General features: G+C 43.1%; 1 protein-coding gene across 4 annotated transcripts in view; it reads left to right on the top strand.

Annotated features, from left to right (window-relative positions):
* The window catches only part of LOC139548152 (galactosylgalactosylxylosylprotein 3-beta-glucuronosyltransferase 1-like), a 112,801-nt gene that overhangs the window by 56,708 nt on the left and 35,608 nt on the right, over positions 1 to 20,485 (top strand). For 3 of the 4 annotated variants that reach the window (XM_071357597.1, XM_071357598.1, XM_071357600.1), the window contains exon 2: positions 15,560 to 15,802. The exons of the other annotated variant lie outside the window; for it this stretch is intronic. The gene's annotated coding sequence lies outside the window, so the exon portion shown is untranslated. The remainder of the gene's footprint in view (positions 1 to 15,559; positions 15,803 to 20,485) is intronic. 4 annotated transcript variants of the gene reach the window in all.

Raw genomic sequence — 20,485 nt, 5'->3', positions numbered from 1 at the left:
CCTAGGTATTTGTAGTTCATAGAGGTTTGTGTGTGTGTGTTTTAAATAGCAGAAATTATTCCAAAAATAACCATCACCATGCAGTTGAACCTAAACACAAAGCTAACTTAAGCAACCTCTCAAGGATGAGAAAAGCAGCACATGATGTCTGTGTCCTATAAAACATGAGATCTTCCTGTCAAGCAAGCCCACCACTACAGCTCTTCATCCCCAGGGTACCAGCCTAGATCTTCACCCAGCCTTGCCTGGCCGTACGTAGCCATAATCATGATCCTGAACTACAACTCTGCTCTTTTTCTGCCTTAAGGCCCAAGGTAATTCCACAGATACAATCTGTCAGCTGTAAAGCTTCAGCTTGGCTACTGGTTCACAGAGGATCATACTGTCACGCCCTGACCATAGAGAGCTTTTTATTCTCTATGTTGGTTGGGTCGGGGTGTGACTAGGGTGGGTCATCTAGGTAATTATGTTTCTATGTTGGCCTGGTATGGTTCCCAATCAGAGGCAGCTGTTTGTTGTTGTCTCTGATTGGGGATCATATTTAGGCAGCCATTTCCCCTTTGTGCTTTGTGGGATCTTGACTATGTATAGTTGCCTGTGAGCACTATTGCAGCTTCATGTTTCGTTTTGCTATTTATTGTTTTGTTTTGCTGTGAGTTTCACCTAGAAATAAAAAGATGTGGAACCCAGATCACGCTGCGCTTTGGTCCAGTTATTATGACGATAGTGACACATACACAGGACAGCATTATGTAATTGAAATGACCTTGTGTTTAGGGTGGACTCTGACCAGCGTTCAGCTGTCAGGATGAGTAGAGAGGAGAGAGAGGATACATGTACTTTCTATCACATCTAACGGAACTGCTAGAAAGGCCTGAAGAAATAGGAGAGAGGAGGGTTTATGGTACTAATGGTCAGCTGCGATGAGGATGGAGAGGCTGTCTAATGCACCTCATGTGTCTTGGCTTCTCTACGAGATAGACCTTCCTCTGCAGGCCTGTAAAGGGTGGTTCAATGTCAAGACTGAGAGACAGACAGAACCTATTCCACTGTCTCATTTGGGAGATGGATGGAGATGGTATCTTAGTCTCGATTGAGGGGGAAAGGAAAGCGATTGATCGGTTTAAAGTGTAGCTAAAGTGAGGATGCATCGACTCCCTGGGAGTTCGGTATTTAGAATGTAAAAAAAAAACAAGAGCCCTCCATTTTAATCCTTTATTTCACAAGTTTGCAGGATTCTGGGGAAGAATAACAAGCTGGAGCAAATTAATGACACTTTTCATTACTTTTTTTCTATGGGATTTCCATGCTTTGTGTAGATTATTAAGGATGAATCCAAATCATATTTACAGCTTGTGCAGTAATTCCCTGAAGGTGAGACACATGCACAATTTGAGCTGAGACTGCTTTGTCTAGCTCTAGCACAAAGCAGAGTTTACACATTTGCCTCCCATTAGGACACAGTATTCTGCTGATGCTGCATTAGGCTTGCTCAAATGGCTCTACAGTACAGACAGTGTTCTCCATCTTTCAACATGCCTGTGTCTACCACCATCCAGGAAGGGCTTACATGAGAGAGCAGGTGGTCTGTCCTCATGGTGTCTCCTGAGACTCAGAGACAGAGTCTGCTGTCCCTGATGCCATTGTGAGGTTCAGTACTGTACACCTATCAGCCCTGATGGATCACAGAGTAAGTAGGGAGACCCCTGTTACATTAATCAAAGCCAGATATCCTTTTCAGGCCTGGTGGCATCAGTGAAAAATGATGACCAAGCCCAGCTGGAGGATGGAGGGTAGCGAAGGGGAAAATCCTAGTTTGGCTGAAACGGGCAAACCTTAACACTTGAACCCCACACGCTGCCCCCAGTCCCATATTGCTCACAGTTCATAAAACGTCCGATATTACCTCTGAACCTTTGTCTCGGGCAATGAAATGCATGACAAATTGCTCTCTGTGCTTTTAGCAGAGTTCAATAAGGCCCAAATTGCCACTTAAATGCCTCGTGGTGAGAGTGAGGCAGATGCGGCTGAAGTAGGCTGTGGAGACTCGAGTCGACGCAAATCATGTTCCACATTGCAAACCGCAAGGAGGAAGGGAGCAGAGAGAACTGATTTCATTCTAAGCTCCATATAAAGTGGTTTCAATAGATTTAATAAATTATATTGTTGGAAGTGTGCTGAAATGTGAATAGATGTTCCCAGAGGGGATAAAAAGACACAGACCAGAATCATCTACATCATTTATATTGGTAAGAAATGATAGAAATAATCTGAGCCTGCTTTTAGAACAAAAGTTTGACCTCAATTTTCACCTTCAAGCGTTTGTAAAGAGTTCATAATGTATCGACTCAAAAAGGTATATAGGTGATTACGTGTGTATATACTTCATCAGAAAAATCTACAGTATTGAACCACCAAGGGCCTTTTTCAAAAACTTTGTATAAACCTCTATTCTTACCTCTAGCAGACAGAATGAAAATCATTAAGCCTAGTAAACAGGATTGAGTCCATTCTCAATGCTTATGTAACTACCTTAGGAAGGAGCCAGGAAATAAGAAAGAACCTGCTATCATGCATGGCCTCCCTCTCTCCCTTCAGCCACATACAAAGGCCCATGGCCTGGAGACTGAAGTGTAGCACCATCACCAACACACAGTGTAACCAGGACACAGCCTGAATGCACCACATCCCTGGAGCTCTTTCCATCACATTACCAGTGAACAGTGTGAGTGCACGCAGGCTCTTTGTATCGCCAGCTGAAAGAGAGGCTCCCACTCAAAGCTTAGCCTGCCTGCCCATGTCTCTCCTGAAGCTCCCTAAAACACTTTGCAGCTAAATCTGTTAAAACATACCTTTTCCCATCTCTTTGGGTTTCCAGCTGGATTTACCCCTATGTTATTTTTCATCTTACACTAAAGATAAGAAAATAAACCTTTTATGTGCAACTGTTGATGAAGAGGGCTTAGAATAACCTTATTTAAGCCTCAACAAAAATGTGACTGGGCAGATGGCTGAATTCAAACATGACAGGGCCCTTTGCCTCTTTCTTTGTAGTATGGTGAAAGTGAGGTCCTCAGTTGTACTGTGGTTGTGTACTGTATTTTCCTTCTCACTCCTGGTGTTAGGTATTCCTCCCCATCCCTTCCCTTGGTGACGTTCCCTTGGTGCTATTTGACAGCTTATTTGCTCCCCTTCTAAACATCTAAATCCATTATACTTCCCCTTCTAATAAATCCCCCCAGTTTATCTGTTAACTCATGGTAGGAAGGAAGGAGTTATATGGATGACTGGGGTAAGTGCTCCCAGTGAAAGATTCTCTCGATTTTATTCTCAGTTTTAAAAGGCCAAGGAAGTGTGAAACTTCAATATTTCTGACTGCAACAGCAATCCTGGGCCGGGCCAAATGAGTCCTTCACACATGAAGAGACCCCCCCCCCCCCTACACACACACACACACACACACACCATGTTAGCTTAATTATTAATCTCTGACTTTCATTCGGTAGCTTAAACCGCCCATGCCAAAATTAAACGGAATCTGTAAAATTGTTTAACTTCCCAGACTAATACTTATCGCACGAGTGAGTTTCTCTGTTTGATTTAGCTCTGCGTTTTTTTTGTTGTCTGATTTGCAAATCTTGTTTGGTTGGATGTTTGCATATGTTATAGATTTTTCCTCATTGCTCGGGGTAGTGAGGATAAAATAAATAATCACAGTGGATTTATTGCCTATAATGCAAGTTCAGCTTTGTTTAGAGAGAAAGCTCACTCATACTTTTAATTCCATTTTGTGGCACGCACTCATGGCAAAGCAATCAGATTATGGATATTAAAGGATTTGACAACTTCAGATCAGTATAATGCTTAAATTGCTTTGACGACATGTCAGACTTTGACATATCAATGCAAATAATTCATGTATCACAGTATCGTTTATGAAGAGCATCTTTTTCCCAAGTGCATTACTGTCTGACAAAGAAACTTTCCCAACAGCAAATGTCTTCATGTCCTCTCACCGCCTCTCAGCAAACAAACAACAGTAATAAATAATAAATAAATAAACACATTGAAATCAGGTGACGAAACACATTCTAAATCAAGTAGACAAACACATTGAAAATCAAGCAGACAAACACATTAAAATCAAGGAAACAAACACATTGAAATCAAGCAGACAAACACATTGAAATCAAGCAGACAAACACATTCTAAATCAAGCAGACAAACACATTGAAATCAAGCAGACAAACACATTCTAAATCAAGCAAAGAAACACATGCTGTATCAAGGAGACAAACATTCTAAATCAAGTAGAAAAACACATTTGAAAACAGCAGAGAGATACAGCACACATTTCTACGGAACTGTGCCTTGCATGGCAATGCTCCCGCACCTCTCTCTACCCTTGAAGCAGGGAGCTTGGCGGGGATAAGTGTGCCTTACAGTGAGGTGTTGCGGTATCACATTAGGAGGTGTGCACTGCTTACCTGCAGATAAATACCTCAGCCGAGGTGAGGGGAACCTTGCACACAACAGCCACTGTTATGAGCACAGGGAGGTTAATGGGGCACACAATGGTGGGCAGTGTGTGTGTGTGTGTGCTGCAATCCCTAGGTGAGCTGATAAAGAAGCGTGCTGGAGGCAGCCGTGTCCTCATGTCAGTGTGCGCCAGTGGCAGGAAGGGCATCCATTATCTAACAGCGTGTGGAGAGTGCTAGCCCACATATCTACCGACATCCCATCACTCATTCCAAGAAGTCACTTTTTTTTGGCCTTGAGCGAATGTAACACATGGTTGAGTGTCAACAGGGAGCTCCAGTGAACATGTCGTCTTCCTGTGACAGGGGCCACCCCCAATACATACAAACAGCGTGAATCACCTGCACTCTCTATATCCTATTAGATACACACACAGGTGAGCATGTACAGTATATTTCACATACTTATTCCTGTGAAATGTTGTGCAGTTTACCTAGGTCAATGGATTCGGTCAGAAAATCATGTTGTGGTCCCACATCAATGATTATTAGGCTAGGCAGTGGGTGGCAGGTAGCCAAGCGGTTAGAGCATTGGGTCAGTAACCTAAAGGTTGCTCGTTTGAATCCCCGAGCCAAGAAGATTAAATAATCTGTTGATGTGCGCTTGGGCAAGGCACTTAACACTAATTGGCCATGGCCTACAGTATCTCAGGGGGAGTTGGAATATGTGAAGAACACATTTCCATGAAAAACGACAAATATAAGCACCCACCAAATTATTATAACATTATAGTCTTTGTAACATCTGCAGTCCATTGCTTTATTAAAACAATTTAAACTTTCTCAGCAATAGCATTTTTTCTCCATTCAGCAATTAGCCACCATTCTCCCTTAGTGTGTCAGTAATGTGATCTGCTACGTGAGCACTTCTCTCCTTCATTAGGGTGTCTCTCTTTCTCTCTCTCTGTCTCTCTCTCGCTCCCTTTTCTCTTTCGCTCTCTCTCTCACACACACAAACTGATGGCAATTAGACTGTGGTTCTGCTCAAAGGCAGAAAAGCTCAACCTGCTAGTCTTCTCAGAGGGAGGCTTCTCTTGAACAGCTAAACTAAAACATCAGTGCTCTGCTGTAACGAGGATAGAGAGAGACTCATTTCCTAAGGCTCTCCAGGGAGCTGGCACAGGGATGTTCATTTAGAGCCCAAAACGGGAGCTTTTCTACTGGGCCTGATCACTTTGAGGCTGGGTGTCCATGGCACGAGTGCCGAGTCCCAGGCCCTGACAATAACACCCATGTTAATGCTATAGGAAGGGCCTGGAAGTTTGGACTAGAGACGAGGCAGGAGACTGATTAGGATAAATGGACTGTTGAGAGGCTCCAAGAGATAAACAGAAGAGACAGACCAGGAGACAGACATGGGAGAAATAGACCCTGATGGACAGATGGAGGACAAGGTCCTAAAGGAATCTGGGTGAAATAAATGATCAGTTATCATCTACAAGTTCAATTAATAGACTGTCGATTCAGCTATTGGTTGAATATTTATCCTCACACCGAGTTCTCTAATCCAGGTATTCCCAAACTGGGGTACGCGCAATGCCGTCAGGGGTACGCCAAATAAAAATATGATTCACTTTTTTTCTTTTTACAATATTTTTTTTTTACATTTTGTTTTTGTTTTTCTTCACATTTATATTTTCCAACGGAGCTATACATTTCGGTGAGTTTTTTCTCTCTCGCATGAGTAGCCTCGTTTCACTGCCAAAAATAAAATTAAACCATCTAGTGTTCAGCGAAATAACAACACAATGTCAAATACAGGTAGCCTAGTCAAATAATTAACATCTAATCACATTAACCATTACTCTCTCGCGGGAGGCTCTTGGTGCCAAGGGAATGACTGACAGCTTGAAAGACGTTTTGGACACTACAGTGAAAATTATTCACTTTGTTATAGCAAGGCCCCTGAACTCTCGTGTATTTTCTGCACTATGCAATGATATGGGCAGCAACCATGTAACGATTTTACAACATACAAAAGTGCACTGGTTATCAAGGGGCAAAGTATTGACACGTTTTTAAAAATTAAGAGACAAGCTTAAAGTTTTCTTTACTGACCATCATTTTCACTTGTCTGACTGCTTGCAAGATGACGAGTTTCTCACACAACTGGCCTATCTGGGTAATGTTTTTTCTCGCCTGAATGATCTGAATCTTGGATTACAGGGCTCTCTGCAACTATATTCAATGTGCGGGATAAAATTGAGGCTAAGTTGGAGCTCTTCTCTGTCTGCATTAACAAGGACTACACACAGGTCTTTCCATCATTATATGATTTTTTTGTGAGCAAATTAACTCAAGCTTACGGACAATGTCAAATGTGATATAGCAAAGCACCTGAGTGAGTTGGGTGCGCAATTACGCAGGTACTTTCCCCAAATGGATGACACAAACAACTGGATTTGTTATCTCTTTCATGCCCTGCCTCCAGTACACTTACCGATATCTGAACAAGAGAGCCTCATCGAAATTGCAACAAGCGGTTCTGTGAAAATTTATCAGAAGCCACTGCCAGATTTCTGGATTGGGCTGCGCTCAGAGTATCCTGCTTTGGCAAACCGCACTGTTAAGACACTGGGGCCCTTTGCAACCACGTACCTATGTGAGAGTGGAGTCTTGGCCCTCAATGGCATGAAAACTAAATACAGGCACAGACTGTGTGTCAAAATGATTTAAGACTGAGACTCTCTCCAATACAACCCAACATTGCAGAGTTATGTGCATCCTTTCAAGCACACCCTTCTCATTAACCTGTGGTGAGTTATTCACCATTTTTGATGAACAAATAAGGTTGTATATGTAAGATGGTTAAATAAAGAGCAAAAGTTTTGATTATTATTATATGTTTTTTTGTGCCCTGGTCCTATAAGAGCTCTTTGTCACTTCCCACGAGCCAGGTTGTGACAAAAACTCACACTCGTTCTTATGTTTAACAAATGTATCGTACAATGATGGCAAAAAAAGAAAATAATACATTTGAGAGTATGCTGACCCTGGTGCTAGAGGGGGTACGCAGCTGGAGGTTGAATGTTTGAAGGGGTACGGGACTATAAAAAGTTTGGGAACCACTGCTCTAATCTATCAAACCCAATGGTTCCCCCATCTCTTTTCTGCCGACAGTGAATTTCCTCAGTCAATGATTTTGTTTTTTTCCTTCCTGTGTATCCTCAGTATCAAATCAAGATTAAATGTGTGGGCAACTCCCACTTCGCTGTGACTTTAGTTTCTACGCCCACTGCAGTCATGCCAAGCATGTACTGTTCCGGGCCGGCACACTAGCAGACTGTGGGGGGATGACGGGGACAAAGTAGTGATCAGGTCCCCAGGAGAACGTGAAGTACTGTGCCTACAAGAATAGCGCTGACTGACCTATTCATAGAAGGCTCTCAGTCAGCACTGCTGATGGAAGACCGACAAACAGGCAAACAGACAGACAAGGGAGAATGCCTTGTCATTCATCTCTGACCTGATTGGACCTGTCAGGAGAGAGCTGAGCAGTGAGAACATTGCAGTATGTCCACTCGTACAGTACACTCGTTTCCCCATCCCAACTTCAAAAGAGGACGCTGTGTCTGTGTCATTGTAAATCAAATGGACGTTGTTTTTAACATGAGTCTGAAAGAAGAGTATTACTATATCCTAAAATACCCTGATGTTAGTAGCTGTCACGTTACTCATCCTTACATAAAGCCTCTCTGTTATATTTAAAACTGGTGTAGGAGTCTTTTTAGTAATATTTTTAAAGCAGCACAGCTTGTAAACTACTGCCGAGAGGGAACCGCTAACCACGTCTTCATCCCAACGCTGGCAGGATGTTCACGGTATGCTAGACCACTGATCCAACAAGGACGCACAGACAGTGTTCTTTATAAGGTCTCTCATCTCAGGGAGATTACTTAAGCCTCTGTTTTACGGCAAGTGCAGCTCCTCTCATTTCCCCAAGCCCTTCTAATTATCCAGAGTCAAGGTGTGAACCGTGTGATTGCACTCTGTAGCAGAAGGTATATTACCTTTTAAGGTGTCCAGTGGGGTACCTCCGGGAGAGGTAGCATATAATTTCAACTCACATTGAATTCAATTGTTGGAGCGTGTAAAGGGATTTTCTCATTGTTGTGGTTGACTGCGTCTGGAGCCGCAGACGTGCCCAGATTGCCGTTGGTTCACAGCTGTGGAATGAAACGTGTAATATGATACGTGATTAGAGGTCACGTTGCTGTGGGATGTGTTCACTGGCATAATGTAATGTGCTAGCTATAGTAGACTGTACTCACTAACCACGTTATGCACGTTAGAGAAATCATCAGGGAATCATTTACAAGCCTGCACATCGTTAATCCACACCATCTCAGAAATACTTTCCCCAATGTGATTCTATAAATATCATAAAACATTAAAAAGGAGCTCCTAGAAGAAAGTCAAACATCCAATTGAATAAAGGCAGGCCAGGGCAATACATTGCAATGCCCATACTGTGAGACGCCTAAGACAGCGCTACAGGGAGACAGGACGGACAGCTGATCGTCCTCGCAGTGGCAGACCATGTGTAACAACATCTGCACAGGATCGGTACATCCGAACATCACACCTGCGGGACAGGTACAGGATGGCAACAACAACTGCCTGAGTTACACCAGGAACGCACAATCCCTCCATCAGTGCTCAGACTGTCCGCAATAGGCTGAGAGAGGCTGGACAGAGGGCTTGTAGGCCTGTTGTAAGGCCAGGTCCTCACCAGACATCACCGGCAACAACGTCGCCTATGGGCACAAACCCAGAGTCGCTGGACCAGACAGGACTGGCAAAAAGTGTTCTTCACTGATGAGTCGCGGTTTTGTCTCACCAGGGGTGATGGTCAGATTCGTGTTTATAATTGAAGGAATGAGCGTTACACCGAGACCTGTACTCTGGAGTGGGATCGATTTGGAGGTGCCATGGCAAGCGAAGACCACGGATCTCAATCCCATTGAGCATGTCTGGGACCTGTTGGATCGGAGGGTGAGGGCTAGGGCCATTCCCCCCAGAAATGTCTGGGAACTTGCAGGTGCCTTGGTGGAAGAGTAGGGTAATCTCACAGCAAGAACTGGCAAATCTGGTGCAGTCCATGAGGAGGAGATGTACTTCAGTACTTAATGCAGCTGGTGGCCACACCAGATACTGACTGTTAATTTTGATTTTGACCCCCCCTTTGTTCAGGGACACATTATTCCATTTCTGTTAGTCACATGTCTGTGGAACTTGTTCAGTTTATGTCTTAGTTGTTGAATCTTGTTATGTTCATACAAATATTTACACATGTTAAGTTTGCTGAAAATAAACGCTGTTGACAGTTAGAGAACATTTATTTTTTTGCTGAGTTTATAAAAGAAGTGTACTTTAAGACAATGAAGTCAACCCAAATCATAATCCATGTCAAACAGAGACATAACTGGTCTTCTGTTGCTTCAGTCTGAGTGTGGTTTTGGCCAATGGCCATGTATTTTGCATGATGGTACAGTCGACCACAAAGTCGCTCAACAAATAATAAAACATAATTGTTCAGGAGAGTCCTGCTACCTCAAATGATAATCAAATGTAGTACTGTGAAGGACTAATTAGGGACGATAAAGTGATAAATATGTCAAGGTGAGCTCTCAATTTCACAATGCCATTTCCCCTTGTTCCCAAAGGTCTATTATTGAAGCCAATAATGGTACCCTCATAAACATTCCGAACAGGCAGGGGACTAAAATCGAATCCCAGAGCATGTCATCACCTTCTAAGTCCCTCTGAAAGTGGCTGGTGACGATGCTGCTGAAGGCTCTTGCTATTCTGGCTGCATAGCGCCTTGGGACAAACATGCAGAGGGAAAACAGCCAAGTAACCAGAAGAGCTGTAACCTACTCACCAAGGGTGAAAATGAGCCGTCCTCCCATTTTGCCAAGATTAATTGAACCCCTTGCAGCTACAGAATGAACCTGAAAGGTTGAGTGACAGCTGTAGCAGATGAATGGGATAGACTGAAAGGTCGGGCTCTGGCTCTGCAGTGCACTGCCAGTCTGCTACTGTAAAGGAAATGACCATACAGTCCTTCCCTCCTTGGAGGAACCACTTTATTTTACTTCACTTTGGGATTGAGAGGGCTATTACTTTAATGGCACTGAAAACATTGACGACAGTCTTTGGTTTTATAGAGAAATGAAATCTGCCGCACCAATGGATGAAATAATTAAGGGTCATTGTGCCGTTGTGCAAACTTAACGCACATACTTGAGGCTGTTGCTGTTTATGTATTTAGCAGATATTGTGTTGGGAATTTTGTATAATATTCAAGAGTAGTTGACCTTCTTCCTAAAGCAAGCACTGCATACAGTACATCCAGGGGCTATTATTTATTTACACCCTAAGGAGGATCTGCAGTAGGATCCTGTCTACTGTACCACTCTACTGTTCTGCCTTGGGCTTGGATTTCTATGCGCAGATCAGCATATCTTTTTACAGAAGAGGAGACGAGGAATGGAAGAGGTGGGTGTGTGTGTGTGTGCATGTGTGTGTGTGTGGGGTGAGGGGTTGCTGTAATGCCACAACCTTCTCCTGTCCTCTGTCTTTGGCAGAACCTGAGCCCTCTCTGAGGAGGACTGGGTGAGAGAGGAGAGCAGGGGATGGGAGTTGGTTAGAGCCATGGCCTGACTACTTGCCAACCTCCTGAAGAGAGCGTGTTTGGTGTTGCTAATACTGCCTCCCTACCTGCCTCTCTCCCTCCCTGCCTGCCTCACTGCTTGTCTACCTCTCTCCCTGCCTGCCATTGCTGTGCCCACAGCTGGGGAGGTTTAATAGCAGCCTGGGACTCTGAGGAGATTTTGGCATGGTCAGCGGCAGATAAATTGATTCATTTTCACATATTAGTGGTCATAGGGCTGGACCCAACAACATTGACAAGTGCTGATAAAGTGGAGGAAATATCATCAGACAAACCAAGTCCACTGTCTACTGTCCTTTGAGCATGAGTACGGGCATCAACATGAATGTGCATGAGGGGCATGCATTGGACTTTTAATATTCACCTCATCGTTCCTCCAATTCTTAATTCTCCATGAAACGATTTTGTATTCTATACAGATGCTGTATTGTGCTGTATAGGAGTAACACAGCCCAAGGCATGATAGGGAAACTGGACTTACATGTTCAGTACATGTTGTTTTTCTTTTACATAGTGGCCATAAATGACGAATGTGCTCATCCTCTGAATGGGTCTGCCCTCAATCAGATCCTCACTGTTCTAATTCTCCACGGTGCATAAGGTGAGATCATCTGTACCTGTAAGCAATCACCGGCCATCTCAAAACCAAATGCCATTACATGAGGTGCCAGGGAAAAAGACTCCACAGAGATTAGAGGCATTGTCCTTTTGAATTTTCACACATGAAAACAGTGCTGTTGCCTTCTGCCTTTCCTATCCGCCACAAGCTAACATGGGGGGTCCAGTGATGATGAAGACAATCAGTTAGACGGTAAATGGTCATTGTGGTTAAACCTCTGGCTGAGAAGCATTCCCAATGACAGCGTAAAGATGACAGCGAGAGTTAACATGTCACCATGGCAACCATGTCTGGTCTGGTCGGGGAGCTCACTACAGATTTCTTATTTTCTTCAGTAAATCATAAACAAAGCAAAGAATGCACAGGAGGCCGTTCACCACAGCCTTAATGAAGAAAGGAAACACAGCATGATCACTCTTTAAAATGTCATGTAGAGCAGAAAAAAATATATATTCATTGGGAGATGGTGTACAAACAATCTTGCTTCATACACTTAACATTCTTAAAATTTCATCAGGATTATGACATTACGCTATAAACCATAGACATTTCAAGTGAGGCGCTAATGTGATTCAAGTCGTATAATTTACAAGTAATAATTAAAAGCATCTTTAAATGACAGTAGTGGAGATAATTAGAACCAGCTTCCATCCAACTCAATTATTACTGTAATTATGATTTCATTTAATTGGATGGGTCCGTCTGTAGCTCAGGCCTTGAGCAGAGGCGACCCTCAACTTGGATGATTGTCCACAGAGAGCTGTCAGATAGAGGACGAGCTGCCTGGTGCCTACCCTCAGCTATCCTATGGATCGATCAAGCCACTACCTCCCTCCCTACCACAGAAACCCAAGTCCACAGCACCTCCAATTACAGATGTAGGATCTTAATTTCAGCCAGTTTGATATAGCAGGAAAAGGTATCCTGCAACAGGATGATCAGATTAAGATCCTACATCTGTACGTCCCTCCCAACCACAGAAACCCAAGCCCACAGCACCTCCAATTACCATTGATGATCTAATGAAACCTTTTCGTTTTGCGAACGCAAGAACTTTGCAAAGACTAATGCTGAACTTGGCCCTTTGTGCATTATTAATATTGACCACTTATGAGAGAATAAAGAAGCATTTACTCAGCATGGGCACGCCTGAATTAATAATAGAGCCGGTGCTCAAAGGCGTGATTAATTATCTTTCATTACAAACCCACCCAAATTCACTTGAATGACAGATGTCTTCAGCATGGGCCACCCCTATCATTATCTCAGGCATCACTTTACCCCTGCATCAGAGATTCAATAGACGTCAGCCTTTGTTATTCATCACCGTTGCATTTTCCACTCACTGAATAAACTCCTACAATATACATTCTGGTCCACAGGGTCTCTCCTATGAAAGCCGATGACATTAAGTGTGTCCGTATGCCTTAGAAGGCTTGTGTGACTGTTCCATACAGAGCGAGGTTCGATCCGCATGAGCAGCTTTGAGAAGGGCAGGATTATCTGTGTGCCATTCTGAAGACAGGGACTTAGAAAATCCTCCAAAAACCTCCAGAGACCATGCCCATCAAAGGTTGAAAGTGGTTACCATGGTGATGGTGAGAGGAAGTAACTGTTTGAGACAGACCTGTGTGCAAGATCACACAGTGTTCCGTCCCAGAGTTCTGTGCGGTTGGTGTTCATTTTGCCCAGGGCCAGAAAGCTTTGTCCTCTAGACCGCTCCCTGCAGCAACATCAGGTAGAGTCTGAATTAAAATGGAGTGGACCCCATGGGCTAATACCAGCTACACTTCCAGACTGTTTGAAGTCATGGATTTTTTTCTACATAATTACAGCTTTTGTCGCAAAGCAAAAACAAGCCCACAGATCCCTGTGGATCACAATGGTCTTGCAGAAGAAACATATTTAGAATGTTCTATCATATAGGGCTACGTCTATTGAGTCTCATTATTTTTCTGTCATCTGAGTTGGCCACTGATATCATCAATGTTTGGAATTTGGCCTATAAAAAAAAGTCAGGGGTCATCATGGGTGTCGGGGTTGACTGGGAGAGAGCTGGGGGAGAGGGGGTAGAGGGGTTATAGAGCGATAGGGTGTTGATTCATCCATACCATGGTAGGTCTGTGCAGTTCATTTGTCTCTGTCAGCAGGGAGACTGCAGGGACAGAGAGAGTGGTCAGAGTGGTCAGCTGAGGTGAACAGGACCATAGTGGGAGTACCACCACATGGTTGTCACTGTTCACCAAGTTTTGAATAAGCTTAGGAAAGCCATAAAGATGACCATCTTGACTTAATTCAGCGTCTTTGTTAATTCACTGAGTGCTGTGAATTAACATCAGTGAGTAGTAACAGTGTATGTTGTTCTCCTGCCATTGGAGGACCTTGAGTCAAGCTACTTGTTTGGGAATTAGCTAGCTGGATAAAAACAAATCATATTTTGGTCATGGTTGAGATCAATTGGGTTAGTATATGTAATCTTATCTTATTGGATTTAGATCAGGGTTATAACAACAGCATGTCATTGCACGGCCTCTGTTTATCTTGTCAATAAGCTGTAATTGTGTTGGTTTTCAGCCACCCTTATTTTTCACATGTGGCATCATTCAGCCGTCCTCTGTGGCAGTGACTGCCTCCGGACAAACACAACAGAAATAATACTGTGGCTGGCGCAAAATACAGAGCAGCTCTCATTAATAATGAAAAGGGATGGGTAGCATCCCTTGCGTGTGAAGAAATTGCTGAGAATCGGGCAGAAGTGCAGCTGGCGTGTTAGTCTTGTTTTAACAGCTGGCGTGTTAGTCTTGTTTTAACAGCTGGCGTGTTAGTCTTGTTTTAACAGCTGGCGTGTTAGTCTTGTTTTAACAGCTGGCGTGTTAGTCTTGTTTTAACAGCTGGCGTGTTAGTCTTGTTTTAACAGCTGGCGTGTTAGTCTTGTTTTAACAGCTGGCGTGTTAGTCTTGTTTTAACAGCTGGCGTGTTAGTCTTGTTTTAACAGCTGGCGTGTTAGTCTTGTTTTAACAGCTGGCGTGTTAGTCTTGTTTTAACAGCTGGCGTGTTAGTCTTGTTTTAACAGCTGGCGTGTTAGTCTTGTTTTAACAGCTGGCGTGTTAGTCTTGTTTTAACAGCTGGCGTGTTAGTCTTGTTTTAACAGCTGGCGTGTTAGTCTTGTTTTAACAGCTGGCGTGTTAGTCTTGTTTTTCAGAAATGGACATCTTCAATGTTGCTCCCCAGGGGCGACACTCAGAGGAAGAGCTATTTATAGATAATAGTCTGAATAACTTGTCAGATTTCTATTTGGATGGCTTTGCTTTTTCTGTGGGTTTGTCCTGTAAACGTCTTGTCGGGATTCTGTTTTCCTGTCCTTGGTGAAACAAACCAATAAATGATTTATCCAGAATAAATTCATGGAAGTTGGTTGACAATCAGCACTTCCACTTCAAAATGTCAAAGCCAATATCCATTTGGGTCCTGAATAACTGTACATGGGCATTGTTCTCTAGCCACACCCACATGACAAACTATGTAAATAGTCTTCATTGCATGCATGTCTGTGAACTAAAATGTATCTCTACATCATTTGAGGAAAACATCCACCCAATGGCAGCTATGTCGTTCCCAACCCCTGCCCACTGAAGCGCCATCATACCACCCCTTCAATAAGACCCATTGTTTTATAATGAGAAGGGCCATTCTAATACTCCCTGCTCTCCCTTCATGTTTCTGTAGGTGCCTGCCCTTACGACGTGACAGTGTACATGGTCTGGATACCACCAGCCGTCCTGCAAGCCCTGCTACACTCCAAAGCCAAAGTTCCACTCTTCTTCATCACCAGCCACAGCGCCCATCTCTCCAAGTTTGTCCAATTAAGGGATGTATGAGGACTTAAGAGGCCAGGGTTACTAGCAGACCACACTAGAAAAAAACTGACGAGATCCTTGCTGGCTGCAGACGGGCAGAACACTGTTGATTGTGAGTATCTTCATTGCTCTATGTTGACATGAATCTTCATTTCTCACCAGAGGTAAAGCTGCCATTCTGGCCACAGGCATTGGTCATTTTCCAAAGGAGCAAAAGTACTGTATGTAGGGAATGCACTGTCTCTAGCCAAAACCGAGCACAACTATTTCCTTCAACACAGAGTTTCCTATAAAAAAAGGCAATGAATTGTATATCAGGCGGCAGCCATTACGGGGCCAGAGGCCTGCCAATAGGTGTGCCGTTTCTTACCCCAACATAAACTACTGTATGTGTATCACACACTGAGCAGAAACTGTCAGGCTCGTGCTGCCCTGTGTCGTGTTGCCCTCTGTTTTGTTTCATAGCAGATGAACAAACGCACTGCTGAATTATTTATTAGCATTTTCAGCTACATTTAAAAGTGATGACACAATCATGTCTACATTAGGGGACATGATAAGTGGGATGATGTAGGTTAAAACAGGGCTACCTCTGGCCCCTCCTCCTCTCTGTGCACTATTCCATTTTTACAGGGGATGGAGGGATTAGGAAAACGACAGGGGCGAAATGATCTGACAGATCCACTTATTTCAACCATCTGTGAGCCCCCGACCCTGATACCGTATTATTAGAGCCAGATACCTCCGAGTTGAATAGGTAGATGTCTGCTTGAGAGGGGAGAGGAGAAGGAGGTCTGGGAGGAAGAAGGAAGGTGTAGGTGAATGTGATGGAAAAGCAGGAAAAATAAACTTCAGAGGTGGAAGGAGGGAGAGAGGAGTGAGCAAGCTGGCGGAGGGCTGAGTCCTAGAGCACCGGGAGACCGGGGTTGGGCTGAATTAAACTGAGAGGATGTCCTTTCCAGCTCTGCGGAGGACCACAGAGACACATCCGCCCCCACTGTGTCAGAGCAGATAGATAGAGAGAGAGAGTAGGAGAGTGAGGGGTGCAGCTTCCTGGCAGCCCAGCCTGCAACCCTTCAGCATCCCTGCTTATTAATTAACAGCAGAAATACAGCTGCCCTGCAGACCCCCGAACCCTACAATCTCTGCTTCTGTCCCGCTCTGACCAAATCATGTCGGGGTAAATCCTGTTAAATAAATAATCATGGTTTAAAGAAGGACAACAAAATAATTGAGTATCGTGACATTACTCGAAGGGTATTACCTCCACAATGACAAGAATACAGATGGCTAGCATAGTCATTTCTCACCACTCATATGTTGGTAGCTGGTTTTGGGGATTTTTGAGGGCTACGCCTTTATAATGCTGCTTCTAAAGTCTCAAATAATCCAGCATGATATCCCCTCAACACAAATACTGTCATATTTAGATTTTTTCTTAGGTTAGGCCACATCCACCCCAGCAGAATTGCTGTCAGATACAACAGCATTTCTCATTCTGCTGGAGTGTACAGAGTTTCTCCCTAGGCCTGGATGATAAACACCCCAGAGACAGAGGTTTTTGTAGAATAAGAAATTGGAACATCAATTATTGAGTGAGAACTCAGCACCCAAAAGCTTTCATTGTATTTCTCTCTGTGATCGGGAAAAATACACGTCCATTAACTTTTCCACAACCGCATCTTTAATGTTAACAAATACTTTATAGCCTCAAAACATGGTAAAAACAATCATTTTGATCTCATGGATGGTCAGTCCTTGCATCTATAGCCAAGTCTATGAATTTGAGAGTTGTTACATTTCTCCAGGCTGATCCCTCAGCTTTTTACAGAGGCGGGGTGACCGATTTAAGGACTCTGGCTTTAATAGCAGGAAAACATGCAAAAATACATATCAAATATATGAGAATTAATGTACTTTAATCATATTAATTAAGAGGGTTTTGCCACCTACACTATAGTCAATACACTATGGTTATTTTCTCGAGCATTAAATCAAGTTCAGGAGATGGAGACTAAAGCTCCAAACAAACATCTGAACTAGTCATTTTTAAGCCATGTTAACACTTTATATTGCTATTTCTTATGGCAAGAGTGGCACATGGTCTGTCACACATTGCAAATTGATTTGGACGAGAAATGGAAACGCATGGATTGGTTGACACTTTCTTTGGCATTTCTATCAAAAGTGATGTACTGTCTGTTTATAATGACCCACCCACTCTTTGACCGCACATAACATCCAGCAAACTTTGTTTCTGTAAGGGAGTGCGTAACTGGTGGCAAGGAAGTCAGGCGCAGGAGAGCAAAACTGGGTAATCAACGGAGCAGTTTTATTCATAAAACCACTGGAAACCAGAACAACAAACAAATGGGTACAAAACCCGTCGCGCACCAGAGAAAACGTGCACATGCACTTACAATAAACAATTCCGCACAAAGACATGGGGGGAACAGAGGGTTAAATACACAACATGTAATGAGAGAATTGAGACCAGGTGTGTGGGAAGACAAGACAAAACAAAAGGAAAATGAAAAATGGATCGATGATGGCTAGAAGACCGGCGACGCCGACCGCCGAGCGCCGCCCGAACAAGGAGAGGAACCGACTTCGGCGGAAGTCGTGACAGTTTCCAGTAGTTTGAAGGCTGAATTGTGCACTCATGCCATTTTGTAATATACAGTAAATTTCCTTACAATACATAAGCAAATTTATGCATTTCAACATATGCACTTTTTATTATTAATGGCCAAACAACAATTATTACAGTATTATTTAGAACCTGGAGAATTCTTTAGAGTGCTGCCGCTCAGGTCTTGGGAGAGATCCTTTTTATGTGGGGATAGTATTCATACCCCTTGACTTATTCCATATTTTTTTGTGTTACAGCCTGGATTCATTATTTCTTTCTCACCCATCTACACACAATACCCCCCCCCAAAAAAAAATTGACATTTATTGAAACATTTATTGAAAATGTAATGCTGAAATATCTCATTTACATAACTATTCACACCCCTGAGTCAGTACATGTTAGACTCAGCTGGGAGTCTTACTGGGTAAGTCTCTAAGAGCTTTGCACACCTGGATTGTACAATATTTGCACATTATTATTTTTAAAAGTATTGAAGCTCTGTCAAGTTGTTTGTTGATCATTGCTAAACAGCCATTTTCAAGTCTTGCCATAGACTTTCAAGTCGATTTAGTCAAAACTGTAACTAGGCCACTAAGGAACATTCAAATTCGTCTTGGTACGCAACTCCAGTGTACTGTATATTTGGCCTTGTGTTTTAGGTTATTGTCCTGCTGAAAGGTGAATTTGTCTCCCAGTGTCTGTTGAATAGCAGACTGAACCAGATTTTCTTCTAAGATTTTGCCTGTGCTTAGCTCTATTCCGATTATTTTGATTCTAAAAAAACTCCCTATTCCTTGACGATGACAAGCATACCCATAACATGATGCAGCCAACACCATGCTTTAAAATATGTAGAGTGGTACTCAGTGATGTGTTGGATTTGCTCCAAACATAACACTTTGTATTCAGGACATAAGGTTAATTTCGTTGCCACATTTCTTTCAGTTTTACTTTAGTGCCTTAATTCAAACAGGATGCCTATTCTGTACAGGCTTCCTTCTTTTCACTCTGTCATTTAGGTTATTGTGGACTAACATCCTCAGTTTTCTCTTATCACAGCCATTAAACTCTGTAACTGTTTTAAAGTCACCATTGGCCTCATCGTGAAATCCCTGAGCGGTTTCTTTCCTCTCCGGCAACTGAGTTAGGATAGACGCCTGTATCTTTGTAGGGACTAGGTGTATGAAATACATTATCCACAGTATAATTAATAACTTATTTTTTACCCATCTACCAATAGGTGCCCTTCTTTGAGAGGTATTGAAAAATCTCAATTTAATTCATTTTAAATTCAGGCTGTCACACAACAAAATGTGAAAAAGTCAAGGGGTGTGAATACTTTCTGAAGGCACTGTACCATAATGTCACATACAGTATGTACATGGTCATGGCATGTTATGGATTTAGCTATGCAAATAACACGTATGCAAAGTAATTATGCTCAAACTAATGTGTCTGAATATGCATACTCCTCCATAAACAACAGTATAAATCAAGATGAACCAAATAAGGCGTGAGCATGTTCAGTCTACTTTATGTGAGGCGGTGCTGCATGGATTTACCCCAAAACGAGTTGGCTGGCAGTATGCTACACTACCTGCACACTGTGAGCCCTGGAAGATGAGATAACTAGCCCTCTGCTGAGGCGCTGTGCTGTGAGGCGCTGCCTGTGAGATCTCAAGGACCTGCTGCATGAAGCGACTTAATCACACGGTAGCAGATCACAGCCTCACAGCCCACCATCACACCTCAGGGCCAGTCAGAAGGGGGAGGGATGGAGACAGTCAGCCACATCTGAAACACAAACTCCCAGATTTTCTGCATCTCCGTAGGGGCCGACCGGGGGAGATGGATGCCCAACTTTTCGGCAGCAGTGCAATGCGCCCTGCGGCAATACAGCAGTAACAATCCCCGCTAAGGCAATCTCATTTCAGCTGCTAAATTTTCTGGCTCAACATATGGCCACTATGATACAGTTTATGCTGTTTGAAAACAAGGGATTGGCTCTCGGGCCCCAAGTGATTACTAAACTTATATAACACTGTAGGGTTGGAAACCAATTGCCACATATCATTCGTTGCTTTTTTCCCAATTCAAATGGAATGTTACAGGTGTACTGTGACTGTAATGTATTGTATCTGTTGGAATAAAAAACAAACT

Source organism: Salvelinus alpinus, chromosome 21 (assembly GCF_045679555.1).
Source record: "Salvelinus alpinus chromosome 21, SLU_Salpinus.1, whole genome shotgun sequence".
In the NCBI taxonomy this organism is placed as follows: domain Eukaryota; kingdom Metazoa; phylum Chordata; class Actinopteri; order Salmoniformes; family Salmonidae; genus Salvelinus; species Salvelinus alpinus.
This window is presented reverse-complemented; position numbering and strand designations above follow the sequence as displayed.